At 36.7% G+C, this 17,771-nt stretch overlaps 1 non-coding gene across 1 annotated transcript; it reads right to left on the bottom strand.

The window, feature by feature from the left end:
* Positions 1–1,177: 1,177 nt before the first annotated feature.
* LOC115921738 lies at positions 1,178–1,318 on the bottom strand. The gene has a single exon (XR_004063077.1). It is a non-coding gene; the product is annotated as a U4 spliceosomal RNA (small nuclear RNA).
* Positions 1,319–17,771: the final 16,453 nt, after the last annotated feature.

The raw sequence follows: 17,771 nt of genomic DNA on the forward strand, positions 1-17,771 counted from the left end.
TATTTGTTTTGATGATCCAAAAGTTGCTGTCATGTAAACATGTATGTATACCATGTCTTCCCATAAAGTTCATGGATTATAAAGTGTAGTGTACAATGCTCATGACAAATATAACTTTCAGGAAACCTTAAAGACATGTTGTTTTATGCTTGCATAATTTTGTGTGATATATCTACTTACAGTATTTGAGAGAAAAGGGAAGATAGAGATATAGAGGGAGACGGTTAAATAGGGGAAGAGATACAGAAAGAGATTTTAAAAGGGAGAGAGAGAGAGAGAGAGAGAGAGAGCGCGAGAGAGAGCGAGAGAGAGACAAACAGAAATATAGAGAGACAGTGACAGAGAGAGTGATTTTTTTTCTTTGTTTTTCTTAGATTTAGGGGGCTTAAGGGGCAGTTGCCCCCACAGTAAAATTAAAACCTAATTTATTTCTAATTCAATACTATAGTGATTTACAAATGTTGCTGAAATGACATTAAAGGGACTTGGTAACATTGTTCAGATGAGAGAAAATGGTGCTAAGGTAATTGACTTCAATGCTAGATGTACAATTAAAGATAGTCTGAAAGTTTGAGTGAAAACGGACCATTATTAACGATGAAAATTGGGAAAAACTGATCCGATCGATTCTTTAAGTCTCCCAACCATTTAATTACATTTCAGGTGAATTTAAATCGTCACAAAGCAATAAATTGGTTCTATATACCATCCCAGACATTTAAGTGTTGATTTATTTTTTATAGCCTGTTTTATAACTTATTTTCAAGGAAAAACAGTTGAGAAAATTCAAAAATGGTTGGGAGAATTTACTGTTAATAACTGTTAGAAGGTGTTGCACAGTGACACCTTCATAGAAAACCATAAATATATTTGTTTGAGGATTTAATAAATAACATTTCATACAAAAATTACACAATTTTGTCATCAACCTTCAACAATGTCACTTTAATTTCATTTTTTTTTAATAATCTCACTTCTTTCTGCCCCCCCCCCCCCATAAGTTTTAGCTCATTACGCCACTGGGGGGGGGGGGTTGAAAGAAAGACAAATAAGGAAAGAGAAAGAGGTTGTTAGACTGACGCAGAGACAAAATGAGGGAGAAAAAGGGAGAGAGAGAGAGAGAGGGGGGGGGGGGGGGAAGGGGGTGAGTGATCTTTCTTTGTTTTGTATTGTAAGATCTCCTTGGAGATCTGGAAAAATTGCTACAGCCGACGGTATTTCACGTCGTCAGAGCGGGGTATTGGGATAAGTTTTCAACTAGCAATAATCGCGCCTCGGATAAACCTCATTGGCTACGATACTGCCTCTGCGCAAAGATAACTTTTTCTAGCTTGGGCGAGGAATACTAAGGTTTACATTATACATTTTTGTTATGGTGAGATTAATATTAAAAAATTGTCATTTATTTGCTATCATTGCACACAAAACAATACAAAAATACAATATTTCTAAATGAACCAAAATAAATCGTATCAAAGAAAATATACAAAGAGCAACGAGTGCTTCAAATACACCAAATGAATTTAAAATGCAACTTTTCAAAGAGAAAACGTCAGTTTTGTAAACCTCCCTTGTTCAGTGAAGCACATCTCATCAACAATCAGTGAGTATGTGAATAAATTATAGCCTTATTTGAATGACAGTTACGGACATCGTTCACAATCATCAGGATGCTTCGAATACCCTGTTGCAAAATGACAGTCCGTTATATCATATCTAGTTTTACATTTCAATATAACTCAACATTAATAAGGGAAGATAGAGATATATAGGGAGACAATAAAATAGGGAAAGAATGAGATTTAAGAGAGAGAGAGAGAGAGAAAGGACAGGGACGGGAAAAGAGATAGAGGGAGAGAAAGAAAGATTGAAATAAAAGGCTCATGAAAATACACTTGTGTATCATTATTAGGAAGGAGAAAATAACCTAAGTTTACGCCAACGTTCAAGAGAGAGACCAATCTCAGTAAATCGGTGAATAGTACTTATCTTGCCAAATCGTGGTTTGCCATTTTCCGTCTATTACCACTACGTATGTGAGTCAGGATAAGCCATGCCAATGTTGTCGATTAAAAAGGGGAAAATCCAGTTGCTGTTTCCTTTTCCTTGTCATTTTCTTTAAAAGGAGAAAACAACACAATAGATTGAATGTCCAAGTACTGCACTTCAAATGTCTCCGTTTTCTTCAATAATGTGTTAAGTCTTTGGAGAAACGGACGAAGATTTAAGGCAAATCTGTAACTGTTATCAAGACTGCACCTTACTTCTTAGTAATATAAAGATGCACCTTCCTGAAAATGTTGAATTGGTTTGCCCCTTTTAAAACAGATTCTTAATAAATCAGACGTCTACATGACTTTTTAAAATTATTGATGAGAAAGGTTGTGGACTTTAAAAAACCCAGACCAGGACCGATCAGTGGTCAAATGTTCTTCTCGCCCACCCCTCTTAATAAACGATGGATTTTTTGGTATACGTTTCGTTTTACATTTTTAGTTGTCTTTCGGGTCGAAAATTTTAATAGATGGTCACAACTTTTTTTGGAGGTGTAACTGTTAGCATGCCAATATGGGTTTCAAATGGGGGCACAGAGCGGCAACGCCCCTTAAATATATTGGCCCGAATATTGGTATTTTTCCAAATTGATGCAGCCACCAACCCCCCCCCCCCCCCACCCCCTCGTCTCTTACGCCTATTGGTTTGTCTAGTCGGTGATGATAATATCATCATAGTACATGTACTATCGAATGAATGCGTCATCAAAACAATCAGTTACGCCAATCAATCTATGAGTCGTTTCCTGTTATTAATTAGCCTAAAATAATCTGTGTAATTAACCTGAAGACCTAATGGAAAGGCTGTATACACGGTCATATGACAATTGCACTTTCAATTGACACAGGTACATAAATTGGATAAATGGAGTGTTATCATGTCATTCGGAAAAGTGCGGGATTACGTCGCATTGGTCTTGGATCATCAAATAATATAATCAAGTTGAATGGAACAGTGCTAACCCACAAAACATAATTAAAAACAGACCTGCATATTCATCGATTTTCGTTTCTTTTTAAATTAGAACCAGACGTGAGAATGTTTAGAATTTGTGTGATTTATAGGTTATACATGTATTTATGTTTCGAAATAATCCTCGCTTTTTCGACCACGCTTGATTTTTTAATTAAAGCCCTGTTTTGTATTTCGACCCTTTTGTGAATTTCATTAAAATTTCATTTACTGAATTAAAAAATCTTTGGGATCGAAGCGGGGGGGGGGGGGGGGGGTGAGTGCTGAAAAAAATGGAGAGATGGGTAAAAGACATACAGCGGAGTTGACGAGCCGGAGAGACAGGACCAAACAAAATAAATGGATAAATAAATCTATACATGAATGAATGACTGAATGATAAAAAGATAAATGAATAAATAAATGAATAAATGAATAAATGAATAAATGAATAAATGAATAAATGAATAAATGAATGAATACATAAATAAAACAGCAAATTAAAAGGCAGAGATATAGATGGGGTTGATAAATACAGAGTTGAAGTGCCGATGAGGGGTCAACAAATAGGAGGGAGCGAGTAAGACGGAGACATAGAGAGAGGGGGCGAAAGAGAGCGACATAAAGAAAGAAAAGAAAAGTAGGAGAGAAAAATAACAGGAAGAAAGAAAGATAGAAGGAAAGTAAGAAAGATAGAGAAGAGAAATAGAGAAAAGAGAACATTAGTTAAAGAACGAAAGCAAAAGAAAGAAAAGAACGAAAATAGAAAAGGGAAAAGAGTGATAGTACGAATGGAACAGAGATAGAAGGAAAGAAAGAAAGACAGAACGAAATATAGAGAAGAGAATCCATTGAAAGAAACAAAGAAAGAACAAAAGAAGGAAAAAAGGGAAACTGGAAGAAAGGAATAAATAGAGTGAACGAAAGAAAGGAAATGATGAAAGAAAGAACGAAAAGGCAGTTCCATTGCACTTTTTAGCCAAGAAGTCAGCTGCTCCCTCGTCACTTTGTATGACCGTGATGAGTCGGGCTCGCTGCGGTGTTCTAATTTGTCAAGTTCGGATTCAGTCCAGGGACTATCTTTCTCGCATCAGCCGTTTTCTCCAATTTCCTTCATTATTACTGATTTATACTAACCATGCGCTGTCGAAAGACTTCAAAAGAAGAAGACCGGGAACGGTGTGTGTTGAAAGAATTAAGCCCCCCCCCCATAGAAACCATTGAAAAATAGTCATCAAACCTGTGAAGGATGTGTTCTTGAAGAAGAAAAAAAGTTTTAAAAGAAAACTAGGAATGATGTGTGTTGAATGTATCAGCTCCTTTCAGAAACCCATCATATGAACATACGAAAGCAAACAGCGAGCACGGAACGAATGGGTAGTGGATGCGATGGATTGTCATTCTACAAGTGGTTTTATTCTACAATAATTGAAAAAGAGGAATCACCCCCCCCCCCTTCCAAAAAAAGATGAGAAAAAAAAAAAAAAAAAAAAGAAAGAAAAGGGCCGGGGATGCATATTCATAAATATTTGCAAATTTTTATTATGATTTTTCTTTGAGGATCCAGAAAATATAAACCTACGATCCCAAACTTAAACATCACTGACTTAAGATCTCATACTTAAGCCCCCAAACTTAAAATCCCAAAATTAAAATCCCAAACTTAAGATTACAAATATAAGATTACACGAAATCAAGTAACCCCCCCCCCCCCTTACAAAGAAAAATTATTCATCCCCCGAAAGGGAGGGGGTGGGGACCTTCATCCATGCCAGGCAGTCACCCGCCTGTCATCCCCACCCCTCCTGGTATTAAACATACTGCCACCTCTGATTATAATTGCAGGTCCTACTCAGAATCTATCATGTTGGATAAAGGAGAGATAACATTGACCGATCCGAGCCAATTTAAGCTACAAATTCAACAAAGAGTACCACCCAGTCCTAAATCTGAATGTCAGAACTGAGAAAAGAAAATGTCAAAATTTCCGATGGTAGTTGGGGGCTGTCATATCGGGATTTTGTTCTTTTACAAATATTAATATGGCATTAAGATGTCCAAGGTAAACTTTGGCCAGTTTTATGGTGTGTAGAGGATTAATTCTTGGAAAATTGTCTGCATATTGGCTTCTGTGGTGTGACAATTTTTTCATGCATGAAGCGCACACATTTTATATTGGACTTGATGGCATAGTGGACAAGAACGAGACGTTATTTGGGCCAGACACCATGACCACGGTCACAACAAAATAAAACAACTTCGACATGAAATCATAGAATAATGAGCATTGTCAGGTGTCCAGTGTGACTCAAGCTCTCTAACATAGGGCAATGACTCTTCATATTCGTTAGGTCAACATTATAACCATCGTATTTCGATAGAGGTGTTGTGGTCTAGTGGATAAGTCACCCGACTGCAGATCACAAGGTACGGGTTCGAGTCCCATCGCGGCACTAATGTCATTTGGCAAGATCTTAATCAACATTTGCCACTCTCCACCCAGGTGTTAAATAGGTACCTGGTAGGATGCGAAAGTTAATGTGGTTGGATGAGCAAGTGGTGCTTGTAAAATGGCGACTGGCCGGCATGCTCCCCAGGGAGTGGAGAATGTACATACATCGTCTGCGGGTAAGCCTGAATGCGATGACCGGGGTAATGATATATACTGCGCCTAGAAACAATGTATTAGGCGCGTTATAAATGTGATCTATTATTATTTATCATTATTTCTGAAAAAGTATATTTGTTAATCTATTTAACTTCATTTATTGGCCTTTATTATGTAATATATTTTAATGCAGTTATAAAGGTCTGAATTCCTTTTGTTCAAACCACCCCATCCCATTGAGAAGGCCAATCCAAAAACTATGTTCCTGGGATATGAAATTATATATTTAGTGCATGACACGACAACGATCCTTCGTCTGGGGGCGTTCCTATGTTGGGCTGGATGGGGGAAGGAGGAGGGTGGGGACGGAGGGAGTTGCCCGTTCAACTCTTAATCTCAAATTTGCTTGCAGATGAAAAAGGTCATGTCGGTAAACAAAACATAATGACGACCTTTATGTTTTCTTGTTGGAAAATGTTTCAAAGCTCATGTAGCTAGATTTCAAGTCGGCATACATGTAATTTCAGAAAATATATCCTCCTGCATGTATTTTGAAATGAGCAAGCGACACCTTTGCCCTTGATCTGACTTTGGTTGATTTTGGTGGAAACAAAAATCAAAAAATCTTTTATTCTAAACTTGATAGGCCTTTCAATATCCAAACATTCTAACAATAATTTTGTTTTAATAAATCAGACCCATATTGATAGACATACATGTATTTAATGTAATATAGGCCTATTTGGAATTGATATGGGAGTGTATGTGTGTGTCCGTGTGTGTGTAATTTCATTTTAACAGAGGTGTATCCATCAGATATGATTATTTACGTCTGGGGACAGACCTTTGACGTCACCCTCCGAAAAAGTGACTAAGTTTCGAACCGGTGTCCGTCTAAGCCCGTTTGTAGGTGAAGACAGAGAGCTGACCAAGTGAACGTACCACTAGACCTACTCATAACTGCCATCTCCCCCGAAAAATAAAAAAAACCAAACACAAGCAACATCGAAGCGAAACAAACACAAACAAAATCAAAACAACAGCAAAAACAAACAAACAAACAAAAACAAAAATCAAAGCAAAACAAACAAACAAACAAAAATAACAATAATCATTACAAAATATCAAGGAATGAGGACCTGATCTGTAAGGGATTCGAATATTGATTCGATTATTGATTCCGCCTTTTTTCCCCCACTTTTTTCCACTTGGGCCATTTTGCATCGGGGAAAATATCAACAGGTCTAATTCCTCTTTGGCCGAGTTGACGGTGACAGGGTCGGGTTTGTGGAAGGTGAGTTAGTGTAGACCTGTCGAACTGTGTCTCGATCCCTCTCCGTGATTAATTCTCACTAATCACGTGATGCGTCAGCTGTCCAATATCAAGGCAACTGTTGCGAACTGTTGAACGTGAGTCAACACTGCAAGTTCACGGTTATTATCTAGGGGGTGTGGTCCCTAAAAATATACAGTAATCAATGAAATAGTAAACGAAATTCACAACCAAAACAACAACAAAGACTAAGACAAAAACAAGGCGAAACAAAACGAAACGAATCGAACCAAGGAACTAAAGGCAAAAAACACATAATAACAAAACAAAACTGACATGTGCCCCATTATCAACCTGTTGTGCCCCATGTCACATTGCCAAAGCTGGCTCCAAAACCTACTCACACCCGACGACATTTTGGCCATTAGGGGGGGGGGGGGGTATTATGATATTCGGTTCGGTCTATTGTCGATATAAATCGATCGATGGGTTATACTAGTGCTACTACGTCACTAACACATTTTCTGTTGTAAATTTAGGCAATGGTTTGATATTAAGATTGTCTCGTTTGGTATGATATTTTCACAACGAAAAGTGCTCCGTTATTTAAAAAAAGAAAAACCCCAAAGCTTATCAAAATTAATTTCTTTTGCTAGGAACAATACTTATGTCAATTTATAAAGCGCAATTTCTATAATTATGAATATGCTCTGCTGGGCTTGTTACAAAAAAGTGTTGCATTGTTATCCCGGCTGTAGCTGAGCTGCCATGAAAAGGCGCCAAAGCATTCAAGAAATTTCTTCCTGCCTCGTACTCATTTACTTCACCTGGGTGGAGAGTGGTAAATGTAGATTAATGTCTCGCGAAAGGACATTTTACCCCGCGGCAGGGCTTGAAAAGCTAATAATGTGATCCACATTACGGTGACATGTCCACTCACTAGACCACGACACCTCTGATGAACGTAGTCTGGGAGCCTGTCCATGCAGGAACAGTCGCCACATCTCTTCCAAATAATTTGACCCCTGAAAACTACTAAGACCATCTCAATCGGTGAAAACAAATGCTGTCATTCTGACCTAAGCTGTCGGGTTTAGCCCCAGAACCAACCCCCTCCTTTCCCCTTAAAAAATGGCCCCACATTCGATCAATTTCATCCCATCTAGCTCATGCACCAGTTGCCAGTAATGTGACTATAAATTTCCGTCGGGGTGGGTCAGTTGTCAGGCCCCCCTCAAAATTAGGGTAGACTTTTCCCCTTTAGACCAATGCATGGATTTCATCAGTATGAAGAGGAGACATACATTGATTTGATCTGATTTCATTTGATCTGATTTGCTTTTATTTTATTTTATTTCTGAATTTTTCCAAATACAATAACTAATTTAATTTTCCCTTTACTTTTTAATATTTTGAACATAATGTCATGCTCAACTGAATGCTCTTATCTGTAAAAGGTAATCTACAATGTACGAGCTTAGCTTTTTTTTTTACTACATTCACCCACATTTCAGCACAAATATATTTGTCTAATTCAGTTAAAATAGCATGAAATTGTATTTTTTTTTTTTACTTTTAATGCCTAGTATAATTGTCTGTTTTTTTTTTTTACACCTTTTGAAAGAACAATTCTCTTCATTCTTATTGTTTATTACTTTTGATTTATTTTATGAAAGTGAATGAGAAATATGAGATAAACTACATTGAAACTGAAAACTAAACTGAAGAAATGTGTACGTAAGGTATAATACAAAATTATGCAAACAATAACATCTTCATGTTAAAATGTGATTGACAGATATCCACGCATATTTAATAACGAACTTAATATTTTTATGATATAGTATTATGAATTCAAATTATTATCCTAGCTTCCCGTGGAAAAAATGCAGGAGACCGCCGTCATAAGCAACGCGTAGTTAATAACTAGCATGGCGGCCTATAAAAAACATGAACAAAATAAAATATGTATAATATTTCGCAAGAGTACCCGTACAGATAGTTTTTAATGTAACTCGATTTCAAGGATAACAGTATAGTGTTAATTGGGTTAATAGATAATTAAGCTATCCATTTTTCTGAAATAAAGGTTGCTTGAACTAAGAGGAGGTTAAGTTCTAGTAAAGATCGGATATTAATTTGTGGTCTCTTCCATTTTAAAAAAAATGTCAGACTAGAAGAATATCAGAGCAAAAAAAGTCCCCTGAAAAAGGATGGGTTTTTATGTCCACCCATATTAAAAAATGATCGAAAAGTTTGGACCAAACTTCCATACTCTTTTGTATTGTCCCACATGCGTATTTCTGTGTTCAGAGTACGTGATTTCCAGGAAGAGTGGGTTAATTTCTTTTCACGTTGATAATTCCAAAACCTCACAGTACACATAAATCCCGTTATTAATTTACCGGGAAATAAATTCGGAAATAAACCCAAAACTTTCCAAAAAGACCCAGGCGCCCTCTCCAAATGGGGATCCGACTGGCAAATGGCTGTACTATGTCCCATTTGCAGGCCCAACAAAATTAAAAGGTTAAATTCCAACGGCATTTGAAAAATAATACTAGTTTAGAACTTCCCTCAAAACGAAAGGGCTTGAAAAGTCTTTTGGTGGGAAAAGAACGACCATACTGTTGTCGAATCGACTTTAGTGATTGCAATCCGTTTAGTAATAGTCTGATTTTCAGACCCTGCGCAAAGATTCAATCAGTTTAATTTTGGCCATAACAAGAAGTTGGTTAATGATGTAGACAAATGCGCATGTACTCTTTACAGCTCATTTTATGTATGTTATTACCAAAGAAAGAAAAAAGTCAGCCAGTCACTGAATACTGTCTGACACTGAAGTCTAAAAGAGTAAACGGCTTTCCTTGCATAATTTAAATATTAGGACACTGCTTACGTTTAAATTTCACAGATAGGACATACGTGACATATTTTTAATTCCTGCAAATTTCTACAAAATTTGATGTTGGCTGCAAAGTGGACATAGTACCTTTAAGAGGTGTAATGTTTCCATTGAAAAAAGGACCTTAACCTCAGACTATAGACCTTTCTTTCCGCCTTTCTTACCCTAGTATGGATAATACATTATGCCACCTAATCTGTATTCTAGTACGATGAAGCGTTCTTCGTTTTTTGTGATGGTGCCGGCAAAATCAATAGAATGGCATGGATTGGGGAGTATAGTTTCGGTAATTTATTTTTTAATAGAGTTTTTAAAACTTTCATTAGCCCCAGACAAATGAGTTTTATTGACTTAAACTATCCTTTTCGCCAAACTATGATATATTTCTCTCAATTTTTGGATAACAAATTTTCTTAATTGACAAAACGTTATCCTTGTGGCTTTGAAAATTGCCCAAAGTCGGTAAAAGACAAACAAAAATTAATGACAAACCCTTATACTCAGGATTTTTGTTTAAAGAGTCAAAATCGTAATTGATTCTGCATTTTTACTGCATGTACTCTAAACGTCACTGTCGAATCTGCTTGCTGTAAAGACTGCTTGCTTTAGCAACCACTTGTATGAGAGTCTATCTGTCTATAACTATGAATACCAAATCTTCTTGTTTCCCTCGAACAGTGTTTCTCATTGGATTGTGTCTTAAAGGTACTAAGTCCCTTTTGCAGCCAACCTCAAATTCTGTAGGACTTTGCAGGAATTTTGAATATGTCATGTATGTCCTATCTGTGAAATTTAAACTTTAGCAGTGTCCTAATATTCAAATTATGCAAGGAAACCCGTTTACTTGCTAGACTTCACTGTCAGACACTATTGAGTGACTGGCTGGCTTTTTTTCTTCTCTGGTAATAGCATACATAAAATGAGCTGTAAAGGGTACATGAGCATTTGTCTACATCAATAACCCACTTCTTGTGATGGCCAAAATCAAACTGATTGAATCTTTGCGCAGCACAAAACGTATGACCATTCAGTACAATGGTCTGAAAATCAAGACTATTACTTATTGGCTCTATAGCTCCTAAGTTGATATGACAACTAATAGTCATTATTTTCCCACTTGAAGACTTTTTCAAGTCCCACTTTCTTTAGGGAAGTTCTATATTAGTATTATCTTTCAAATGCCGTTGGAAATTAACCTTTTCATTTTTTTGGCCTGCAAATGGGACATAGCACCTTTAAGGGAACCCTGTAATACGATCGCAAATGCAAAGTGAGATTTGGTGAAGTGATTCATGAACATGTTCCGAAGAGTCAACAGATGTATGCAATTTAATATCATCAGCGAGACAAATGCATTATAAACCATATGCATGGATGATGTCAGAGATAGCGGTAATGTATAAGCTAAATAAGAATCGGTCCGAAGACGGGGCCTTGTGGGACTCCGAAATCTGCAACCCATGGCTCAGTTCCCAGCTATGCCCCCCCCCCCGCATGCTGACTAGCCAGTGAGATAATTCATCCACTGGAGGGCTTTCCTAGATATGAGAAAATGTTTCTAAAGTCTAGACGGTTGAATAATATGAAATGATCCACTGCATTACACTATCATCATAATCATCGTCATCATTATCATCATCATTACCATTAAGGTTCGTATTGGGTATTCATTAAATGTTTGTATTTTAAATATATATGATATGAATCTTGAACCTTGAGTCGTTTCATAAAATACATTTTCTTCACTTTTTTTTTTATTCAATTCACTGAGGGAAAATAACAAAAGATCATGCGACTGAAGACCTTTATTCTGATGTCACTGTACTTAAAATATTTATTGAAAAACCCATTCCATAAAATTTTGTATAGTCGATTATGTTGCGAGCTAGTCACGTTGCATATTTTGTTTAAAGGTTGGATACAGACGGCAGCCAAAGTTGGCGAATCGCCAGAGTGTTTTATTGGACATCATTATTATAAACATACGATTTCTCCTTTTACAAATTCATAAATATTTGTTTTACTTTATTCTGTGTCGTGTGACGGGCCCATTTTTTTAATTTTACCGTCTGTTGATATTAGTCCCAATGTCCTCCCTTCTTTCGCTTATGCATTCAGTTTCTTTACTTTCATCTCCTTCAAAATCTTATGTCCCTGCGTTTTTTGAAACTGTGAATACCCACTACTTTGTTTTTTGAATTTCATCTTAAGTTGCCCTTTTTCGTTTAATTCATTCTGTTACTACCCATTCTTTTCCCGTTCATTAATTTTTGTCAATTTTCTATTACTTGTCCCTCGTGTCTCTTTTACAATATGCGGCTCCCTTTCGCCTTCCCATGATGCCTTGCATCTCCTTTCTCTTCCTTCTGTCTCTATATTTTGTTCTGTCTTTATAGCTTTTCCTCTCGTTCTAGCTTTCTTTTAATTTGTGTTCAAATCAGTCTATTCCTCTCATGTTAATTCATCCATTGTCTTTCTCCCGAACTAATATCGCCAGAATTTTTAACTATTGACAGTTTCCCCCGTTCCCTCCCTCTCTCCTTTTCAACCTTTTTGCAACCTCTAAAAGTGCAACAAGAGGCAAGGCTCGTTTCAACAAACTGTACACGGCCAATCATTCCGAAGGCCGCACTGAGGTATATACATACCGATATATATCTATGAATAGGAGAGAGAGAAAGAGGGAGAGGGAGAGGGAGAGAGAGAGGGAGAGAGAGAGAGAAAGAGAGAGAGAGAGAGAGAGAGAGAGAGAGAGAGAGAGAGAGATAGAAAGAGATAAAAAAAAATGAAATTGCTGTGATCATCATCCGCACCTATCAATCGAGTCTATGATATAGAGGTCAAGGCACTTTCTTCCCATCCACGTTGCTCATTCACTCTATCATTACCGGCAGAACATTACGGGGTGTGAGGCCATGTTGGATTAGTCTCCGGGGCCAGGAGTTCGGTTTGGCTGTTTGCAACCTCCACGCCAGATTATTGGCAGGGCTTTGTAATTGAACGTGGGGCAGGGAGTTGAACGATGGGAATTAAAAGAAAAAGTGTAATGAACCCTGAAAGTGCTTGGCTAGACCACAGATGAAAATGGAAAGATAGGCGACGAGGCACACTGAGTTGGCCTACTACTACCATACACGAGGAAGCCATTGTTTGTTATATCAGTTTGTACAGACTAGGAATAGGAAGTTTTTAACCGATAATGATAATGATGATTTACGAGGAAAAAAAGGTGATAGCAGGTTTTGATAAAAGTTGTACAAAAAAGCCTGTTAAGAACCTAACAATGATGAAAACGCATTTCTATTTTGAATCAATTTCAGGTTATACTTATTTACTACAAGGCTCCCTCGTACAAGCCCAGCTTTTCAGCAGTCCCCTCCATGACCAACCTGTTTTATATGCCTGTTGTGCACTGTATGTGGACCAATTACAACTATATTGTTTTATTATCTACAATGCAATCTCATGTACTTTATTTTATTTTGTTAAATGGAAATAAACGAAAACAAATGAAATTAAATAAATTAGCCCCTCTCCCGTGTCCCTAAAAAAACTGTTTTAAAGACTTTTCAAAAGAAAACATAAATAAACAAAATCATAAAAATGAACGAATGAATAAATAAGTGAACCACAAAAAAAGGGGGAGGGGGAATCAGATGAAAATATGATAATAATATAAATATATATGTTTTGGCATCGTATCCTAGTCTAAAGAAGTATATGGAGGCACTCCCCTTTTTCTTTCTTTTTTAAAGGAGAAGTGAAACTGTCTGAAAATATTCCCCGCGTTCAGTTATAAATTTCCCCCTTTCTGACTGTTTACATCTGTTGTTTCTATTTTCTGTTATCTTCCTCTTCCTAATTTCAATTTGTAAATGGCAAGGTTCCCAAACAAGGGCACTTTCATTATGACATTGAACCTTGATATACGGACTCATTAAAAACAATACGACCGCCCCCCCCCAATAACAATGATACAAAGTACTGAAGAAGGAAAAAAGGAAGAAGCTGGGAATATTAATTTAAACAAATAGTTGTTTACATTGTTTAGTAGCTTTTGAGGCTTTATTCCAGTTTGGCTTCTAATGTTCTTTCGTGATTAATCATTCATGTAAAGTCCAGAGCAGTATAAACCTAAACATGTGTGTCATACAATTTGGGCGGAGGAGGGGCTTTAGGGTATCCTAAATAAAGCTAATAATAAAAAATTATCTCTCGATTTATTTTGATTTGTGTGTGTTTGTTGGTATTTTGTTCGTATTTACTTCATCATTTTGGTTTGACTTTTTGTTGTTGTTATAGATTAAAATAAAAATTTTGAATTAAATTGAATTTATTTTCTTATACAAAACTTACAAATCAAATTACATTTTATCGATACAACATATACAACATAATTATAACAATATATTTGAACGGATACACAATATAATAATAATAATATAAATGTTGACATCAAAACAAAATGTAACTGATAGCACACTTTTAAGAATTATTCATTAATACATCTGCAGAAGAAGAAGAAACAGTGCATGTAAGCACTGTTTTATATTCAACACCTTTGGACATAAAATACCATCGGTTACAATTTCATTTTTTTTTTTTTTTTGTGGATTTTAAAAAGGAAAGGTCGAAAAAATTATTATAATGATGTGACCTAGCAACAGTGCCGTGACAAGCGTTTCAAGGTAGACATTTACAATAACATAACCTTTATTCTATTCCATACATCTCTCGTAGCTTTTTAATATTTATACAATCCATTAATGGTTTTCTTGTCAAATAACAATTGATTTGTACTCTCATTCAGCGTAACCCACTTACAGCACTTTACGCTGTAGCCTTTCGATACCGCGAATGGAAGAAACTCTTTGAGCGGAGTCTACGCCAGCAGCAATTGTAAGGTAGCATGTGTACTTTTGTGCAAGCTGCGCCCATTAACAAGAGTGTAAATTGAAGGCACTCTGGTTCCGTGACAGGAGGGGGGCAGAGACAGAGGCATGAAATGCAAATTTGTTTATCACTCTCAACTAATACTAATGTAGCCAATTGCCACGAATAGAGTAGATTAAATTTGCCCTCAGAATTGGCAGAATGAGGCTCGAAAAAGTACAGTCAAACTCCGATTGCCCCCTGTATATCCATGTTTTTTGGTTGATCGATAAATTGAAGAGGGGGCGCCCCCTCCCTTAGAGTCGAACCCTGTTTATAACGGTCAAAAATACTGGATAGCCCTGGACACAACGGGTTTTTTTTTTAATAGAAGTGAGGCAACGGTCATAGCCTGTATGTCTAGCACATGGGCCAGACCTAGGATGCAGTGGACACTAAACTGTAGGGGTAACAATAGTGGAGATTTAGAAGTGCCCCTTAGTCGAAAAAATTCCCTTCCAATGACTATATATACTTATTTGATTTCCTGCTCACAAAATAATTGTTTGTTTGTCTGTTATCTTTCATAGCTTTCTTTTGGAGGCAGCATCGGTTTTTCTTTATAATAATCCTTTTTATAGTCCATCAACAATGTCCATATCGCCGTGTACCAATGCTGTTTGATAAGGGGTGGGGGGGGGGGGGGGGCTAGGGGAGCACATGGGAAACATGTCGCACTGCAAATCCCGATCTGGCACAGGGGGCCTACTTTCATTACACACTTAAGACTAAAAAGACATAAATAACGAGTGTCTCGTCCCCACTCGCCTATTTTTTGGCCGCCACCTCCTTAAAAAAAAAAACTTTTTGCCAGTATTTCAGAAAAAAGCAACCAAAAAAAAAAGAGAGAAAAAGGCTGTGATGTACATTGTGTATAAATAGTTTCTATACCTAATTCAAGCTGAAAACGTTTACATTTTTCACTGCTTCTAAATTTTGAAACTTGCTTAGAAGGTGGACTAAAATGACACAAAACATTTGTTGTTTCATATTTTGCATAAAAAATGGCCCCTTATTGTGCCCATAGGTACATAGAAATTGTGATATCCCCCTTTTCTTTAATGTGCCCCCAAAAAACTAAAGGATACTTGATCCGCAACTGACCCTGCTCCCCCCCCCCCCCTCTTCTCCAATGTTCCACCGACCCTGTTGCAAACTCCTCGTAAAGCTTTGGCTAAATTGATATTTCCGATACACACGAAAACATTCGCCATTGTTCTTTTTCTATCAATATAATTCATATAGCAGAACCCAAACGCAGAATAATGTTGTTTATGGGCTTGTTTGTCCCATTCCATTTATGGAAGTAGACTAATCTAACAAAAGACTTGCGGTATTACAGGTTAATGTCTATGGCTCTTTCACCTAGCATAGACAAGGGGCTACGAGCACATGAAAATACAAATTACACAGACATTGGGAAAATCTGTAAACTGTTTCTGTAAGAACAGTACAGCTGTGCTTCATAACATTTTTTATCAATAAGAAAAACAATTTTGAGTCATATGGCTTTTTAGTTTAGTATAGCACAGTGCCATTATGCACGTGAAAGTGCAAATTAACACAACCATTGGAGAAAATATGTAAGCCTAATTATGTATCTGTTAGCACAGCGCTTTATTTCATTGAGCGTGTTATTCGTAATAAACTAATCAAAATTCCTTTATGAAAGAAAGCAACACAGAACAGAACAGAAAAGAAAAGAACAGAACAAACAAAACAGAATACACATACAACAAAAAACCCTTAACTGTCGGCATACCATCAGTGCACAAATAGTGCCACTCGTATCCTTTGAGATAACTTTTTTCTTGCTTCCAGATATTTTTTCGGACTTGCGCCCTCGCCCTCTGCAAACGAGTCCTGTATTCACAACTGAAGGCATACTTTGCCACCCATACCACATCCCCCTAAGTGCTTACTCCACCCCTATTACGTCAATATGGACGTGTTTTGATGCTGGATTTTAATTTATCTCATTGATTTTACTTTATTTATTTATTTATTTATTTATTTCGTTTTATTTCAACAGGGTAGCCCCACCAGTAGTTAAAATACTGTTATTCTTGGGGGCCCTACATAACATAAATGGACATAGATATACATATACATGAAAACATCATCACATGGTGAGTATAGTAAACATACCAGAAAGAATTACAGATTAAATCTCAAATGTAAATTTAAACTCAGCAAGTAAACAAACAAAAATCCACAAACAAAAAAATCAAGTAAAAAAAAAAAATCAAGTCAAATAAAATCAAGTCATCAAGTAAATCAAACATAAACAAATTTTGAAGAAGGAAAAATATTATATTGAGGTGACAGTGTGTCTAAACATAATTATTTGTAATTTGTAGGATATTTATGAGAAATACAGTGATCTGCAATAGGTAATTTACTAAATATTGAAGTTTGTGATAGTGGCTACTTAATTGCGAGTACTTGGGTTATATTTACATGTTTCTAAAATAACTGGTGCAAAATGACTGCTTAGTTTGTGCATTTCGTAACTCACCAGGGAGGTTGTTCCATGTCATTGCACTCTCAAAGGAAAAGGCCCTTCTACCATTTTCAGTTTTAACTTTGTCCACGAGTATCAGCGATTCTAGTGCTATAACGATGTGTTGCTGCAGCCTGAGTAAACATATCTTGAAGATATGACGGGGAATAACCGTTTACAATATCGAACATAAGTTTACATTTCTGGAATTGCCAACGTTTTTTCATGTTCATCCACTTGAGTTTTGAGAACATTTCTGAACTTGGTGTAAGTACATTCATTTGGAGAACAATCCTAGCCATCTGTTTATGCAACTTAATCAGTGTATCCCGAAGACCTTGATTACAATTTGACCATGAGGTGCAGCAATAATCAAAATATGGTAATACCAGTGCATTTGCTAATAACTTGGCACTGTCTATCGTTAGATATTTTCCGACACGTCTCAACAGTGCCAACCTTGAAGCAATTTTGCTGGAAGTAAGCTTCATGTGTTCATTCCAGTTAAGGTGCTGGTCCAACCACACCCCAAGATATTTCACAT

The sequence above is a fragment of the Strongylocentrotus purpuratus genome, unplaced genomic scaffold (assembly GCF_000002235.5).
Source record: "Strongylocentrotus purpuratus isolate Spur 01 unplaced genomic scaffold, Spur_5.0 spur5_contig_816, whole genome shotgun sequence".
NCBI classification, from domain to species: domain Eukaryota; kingdom Metazoa; phylum Echinodermata; class Echinoidea; order Camarodonta; family Strongylocentrotidae; genus Strongylocentrotus; species Strongylocentrotus purpuratus.